This window comes from Apodemus sylvaticus, chromosome 5 (genome assembly GCF_947179515.1).
Source record: "Apodemus sylvaticus chromosome 5, mApoSyl1.1, whole genome shotgun sequence".
In the NCBI taxonomy this organism is placed as follows: domain Eukaryota; kingdom Metazoa; phylum Chordata; class Mammalia; order Rodentia; family Muridae; genus Apodemus; species Apodemus sylvaticus.
Window position 1 is genome coordinate 104,207,388 of NC_067476.1, and position 6,000 is coordinate 104,213,387.

The window sequence follows — 6,000 nt, forward strand, 5'->3', positions numbered from 1 at the left end:
CCTTGGTACGCTATGTATAACTAGCCAACTGATGGTGTCTTATAAGAGCCTTATAAGACTCGGTGGAATGGCTCTGGTCCATAGGCCCTATGCCAACAACAGGTACATTATCAAGACTTTCATGAAAGGTGCCTCCTTTACCTCCCCCTTCTGCTGGCTCACCCTGTACTATGGAAGGACCAGTGCAGGATGCTAAGTCTTTTTCTTGCTGAAAGATGAGTGCAGCTTAATGAGAGGAAGAAGCAACTGGAGGGGCCTCTCCTTCCTCTTCTGCTGGCCGACACACCTCTGTACTACACATTCTCAGGCCAATCCTACACTCTTCGGTCTCCCAGCAGAAATAGGACTGAGACCTGGAACTTCTGGCTGGTGTGACCCACCAGGTCTTTCAAGGACTCCATCAGCAGCAATCGTCTCCTGAGGCAGGGTCTGTCTATTCCTTCCTTGTTGTTGCAGAGGATGAGAAAAGCTTACACTCCTAGTTAGAGTCCTCTGGGAGGGGAGGATATGTGTTCATCTCAGTCTATGCAGCAGTCCTATGTTAGTACCCTCCCCCACCCCCCAGGGCAGCTGGAATGGAAGAGTTGGAAGAGTAGAAGTCGCTAGCAGGGTGTGGTGCCTTGTTTCATTTTTGTTTTTGTTTTTTTTCCTCTGGAAATGTTATTCACACCATGCTAAGTTACCGTCTTGTGAGACTCGAGCACAGGTTTTAAAGGCTGAATAAGCTAAATTCCAATCACACAGAAGCCTGGGATAGGGAAAGTGTGAGACAAAACGTTGTGTCATTGGTTATCCTAGAGAAACAGGCAGTTGTATGATACATGATTACCATTTAGTCACAGCAAAGTCAGAGCCCCAAGCCTGGGCCTGTCTATCTTCAGAACAGGAAGCTGGGGCAGAGTGCTGAGGCCCTTACTGCAGCTCAACTTGGAGGTATTCTCTTCCCAAGGACATTATTGGGTCAAAGCAACTTATTAAGTGCTCATTTAAAAGTAACTTTGTATTTTATAAATCACAACAGTAACACATATTGAAAACAACAGTGCCTGTAAGTGATGGCCTTTATTCTCTCTGTGGTGCACAGAATGATGCATGAGCCTCTGAGAATCACTCTGCAGCAGAGGATGGGAGCATTTATGGTTTTGTTCCTTGGCAGGCCTGATTCTGGGTCTCTGTTTTGACTATTGTTTAGCAAGGGGACAGAGGCAGCAAGCAGAAAGCAAGTTTGGGCCAGTGACCCAAACCAATTAAGGTTAATTACATTTTCTGCCTACTAATAAATAAATAGCCTTGGGCGGGAGTGCACTGCATTTTAACCCAGCGTAGATGGAGCCAGGCATGGTGCACCCTGGTGGGGAGGCAGTGCGTGGAACACGCCCCATCAGCCTCCACCTTCTCCATCCTGCCGCACTGGGAGGCACAGAGATCTACAGTCCAACTAAAGGAAGGCTCATGAGGATGAATAATCATGACTTTTCCCACTCTGGGCCACATGAAGTTAAGCGGGGATCTTTATGGGACCTTAGAGAAGGGGTAAGATGGTGGGGAAGGTAGGGGTAAGATGGTGGGGAAGGTAGGGGTAAGATGGATGGGTTATAGAATGAGGGTCCTGTGATTTTAAGGCACCAGAATTCAGGCTTGAGGAAAAGCCATACAAAGACCAGAGGGCTTCACGACAAAGGCAGGAGCTGAAAAAGCTGTTCCTGAAGACCTAGCGGGAAGGGACAGGTACCAGGGACAGGCAGCAGTCACTAATTCAGCTTAAATACACATTTCTACAGACCAAGGCTTTTCCAGTTTCCTTGCCAGAGTCAGGACCTGTGTGTCTGGGGTTCAGGCACAGATATTGCATGGACGCTCTATATTGTCACAGAGGGATGGGCACACCAGCTCCTCTTCTCAGGGCCGGGCACATGTGAGTAGAGCAGAACAGTGTGGTAATTCCTGGGGTGTGCTTTCTGCCCTAGGTTGCCACACCATGCCCAGACCAATTTCTGAGGCAAGGGGAGTTTGAGAACCACACATGCTGATAGCACGGCCATGGATTTCCTAACCCGGCACCTGCTGCACATTTTCTTTGAAGCAGGGAACTCTTGCTGCGTCCTGGATCCAGGAGATCAGTTTCTCCTGCTTAGCAGCAAACCACTAAAATCTGTCCAGGAACTTCTGAGGCTGCATCTAGAAGAGCAGCCAGCTCACTAACCGCCTCCTGCCAAGGGAGAGCCAGCGAAGGCCATCTGCTGGCCGTACCGACTTATGTAGCAGGAGGGTCGCAGGTCCCCCCTGCCCAGGTGTCCTGTGGCTTCTCTCAGAACTCAGGAGTCAGGTAAGAAAAGACAGGGCTCAGGTGGGCACGTTGTCCCTGGACGGTAGGGCTAGGAGGCTGCCATGGCATCTGGTGACCGTGTAGCCCCTGGCGGAGTAGAAGGTCTGGCAAGGAGGGAACTCAAAATTCAGAGGGTGCTGCTCAGGCGTTCTCACCTGTCCTTAATAAACGCAGAGGCTTTGTCTCGGCGATCACCAGTCTACATGAAAACGCCGACAACTGGGGTTTTCTAGACACACCGATCTAGGTAGGTTCACACGCTAGGTGTGTGCTGCCAGGAGCCCTGTTGGCGGTCCTCGCTCAGGTCCTCACTGACACATGTGGACACGGAACACATGCATGCACAGCCTGAAAACCCCAATTAGCTCAGTACACTTTTGCTATGGACCTGGCTGCCAGCGGGCAAAGGCTGCAGGTGTCATCGAAGGGCTTGCCTCTCACCCAGTTCTGCCACAGCAAGCTGTCTGTTCTAGAACATCTGCCATCCAGGTCTCTGGACTCTGGTTTCTTGGAGGTGAGGATGGATGTAGCCAACCCTCTGTCTCCTGCCGATGTCAGACTCCTCAAGGTTTCCCAGTTACACTGCTGTCTTGGCGTTACGTCCAGTCTTTCATTCCGCCACCCTATTTCTAGGAAAGGATCCAACCACCCCTCGGTGTGGTCCACACCACCGAGGAAAGTTCTCTCTGTTCAGTGTTGGACAAGCTGGGATGACGCTCAGCTGATATAAGGAAAGGCAGTTTGTTAGGTATGTTCTCCATGCCGTGTTTCCCATCTCCTAAATGATGTCATGACTCACAACCATGACCAGAGCCTCTGACTCCATGTTAGGAGGTGGAAGGAGTCAAACTCTATGTTCATCTCTGAAAAGGGGACTTTAAAATATTTATTTATTTATTTATTTATTTATTTATTTATTTATTTATTTATAGGATTTTATGTAGCCCAGGCTGGCCTCGGATTCCCTATGTAGCAGACGTTAGCCCCCTACTCCTTATCCTCCTGCCTCTAACTCCAGGCATGAGATATCATGTTTGACTTTTAATTTTTTAAAGGGTAATAAAATAGATAACAATGTAGATATTTAAGGTATTTATTACTAGTTTATTTAATAGAACACCAAACCAAACCAAACCTCAGGGTCATTGCTCAAAGTAAACAGGAAGAGCAATTAAACAAAACTTACTCAGCTCTAGAAACAGCCTTCACAGCAGGCCTACGGCAGTGAGCACTGTCACACGAGGCTCCCACCCTGTGAGGAGTGTAGTCACTTCACTGGGAGAGACAGACCTGGTGCAAGGCACAGGTCTTGGTCTATAAGTAGTTCTTAGGCCTGGAAGTGTATCTCCTACTGTGCACTAGAGGGGGCAGCATGACTCAGTCCTCAACGCCCCTCCGATATCCATGGTCCAGCCTTCTAGTGGGATGGAGAGGGTGGGCAGAGAAGCCTGCATTCTGCAAATGTGTGGCTGCCCCTCTTGCTGATCTGAGTGTAAGCTCAGGGCACATCTGTGCCATCCTGACTGCCCATGAACCCCACAAACCCCATACCCCAGGTCGCCTCAGGCTCGCCTCACAACCCCGGGTGAGATGTCACCACTGAGGAAGTCTGCCTCTGCCTGGTGCCAATTGAACATTGTGTTATTTCAAGGCTATTAAGTCGATGGAAACCACTGGGAACAACACTCAACTGTTGGGTTCTGAGAGCTTCTCTGAGCAAGGCTCTAAAGTGAGCTTGAGGTTAGGGTTTTGATATGTGCACAAGTGATCTGGGGAAAGTGAATTTCTCTCTGGTCCCACGACATTCAGTGGTCCACAGTCCTGATGCTGGCCCTATGTGTTTGTGTCCACCTTTCTTTAAAGACAGCAAGTCTGGTACCCAGTGAGTGCCACACGGGTCACAGTCTAGGCCTTTGTACATGATCTTCAGGAAGTAGTTCTTCATTAATTACTAAGTGAACTGGGCCAGGCTAATTGGCAACAGCTGATCTTACTGGATGGGTTGGCGCCTCCTGGGTCTTCAACTCTATTACCTGGTGAAATCAGAGTAGAAAAGGACAGGGAAGAGGCAAGATAGGCTAAGGCTGTTTGGGGAGATGCTATACCTGTACAAATCTAAGTCTGATTTAACCCTAGAAATTAACACAGCATCTTAGTCACTGCTCTATTGCTGTGAGGAGACACCATGACCAAGGCAACTCTTGTAAAAGAAAGCATTCAATTGGTCGGCGGCTTTCTAACAGTTTTGGAGGGTTAGTCCATGATTACCACACTGGGACACAGACAGGCATGGTCTGGAGTAGTATCTGAGAGCTTTACATTCTGATCTGCAGACAGCAGGCAGGGGGGCGGGTTGGGAGAGAGAGAGAGAAAGAGAGAGAGAGAGAGAGAGAGACAGAGAGAGAGAGAGAGAGAGACAGAGAGAGACAGAGAGAGAGAGAGAGAGAGAGAGAGAGAGAGAGAGAGAGAGAGAGACTCTGAACCCAGTATGGGTTTTTGAAATCTCAAAGCCCACCTCCAATGACACACCTCCTCCAGCAAGGTCACTCCCACACCAACAAGGCCACACCTTCTAATCCTTCCTAAACAGCTCCATTAAGCGGGGATAAAACATTCAAATATCTGAAACTATGGGGGCCATTCTCACTCAAATCGCCACACACAGGATTAGTCTCATGGCTATAAACCTTTGTCTAATTTGCTTTAACCCTATGGGATATACTTGGCGGGGGTGGGAGAGGGGGCACTGAGTTGTGTGCAGTGCAAGCAGACCTCCAAAATATCTGCTTCTGCTACTAACACACAGACGCAGGCAAGAACAGTTCTGCACTCAGGAAGACCTCTAACTGGGCCCTTGCCACTGAGAAGGAATTAAAAGTTCAATACTGGAAAAAAACTAATCACTACATTTGCTTAATTATATTGACATAAAAGGCCAATCCTTTTTCAGAGGAATGGGAAAACCACTTCTGTGCTTCTAGACTCATGTAGACTGGCATTAGGATGTCTGAAACCCCAGCAAACAGTCCAATGCCCTTTAATGGGCAAGTTGCACATGTATCTGGAGACTTCTCTTTTATTTGACATTTTGTTCAACTTTCTCAAGCATATCTCGAGCAGTGGCTGACTGTAAGGCACGCCCAACAATGGCACCGTGGGGGCATGTGGGTGAAAGATCAAAACTCCCAGGCCACTCATTCCAGGAAACCTAAATTGTAACTACCTTATCTTAGGAGCCAAACCTGTGCAAAGCATTCTGTGAGCATTTTCAATGTCACAATTTCATAAGGATGCATCCTGTTAATTCCACTTTATAAAGGGGGAACTGAGGCTTAGTGAAGTAAAACACCTGAGATTACTCAACCAGCGCGTGTGGCTCAGAGCGGAGTCTCCACTGTTCCCAAGCACAATTCATCTCAAATAAGCACGCGCCCTGTAAGTTCTTCATGTGGACTGCAGAAGCAAACTGCAGCTCCATCTGTCCGTCCGGGCAACTTGAGCTGTCTTTACGGTTCTCCATGTCTCTAAACATACAGCGACACACATACAACACAACCATTGCTTGAATTCTTTTCTGAACTCACTGACTCTTAGGTGGCCTAGTTCACTTAGTAATTAATGAAGAACTACTTCCTGAAGATCATGTACAAAGGCCTAGACTGTGACCTGTGTGG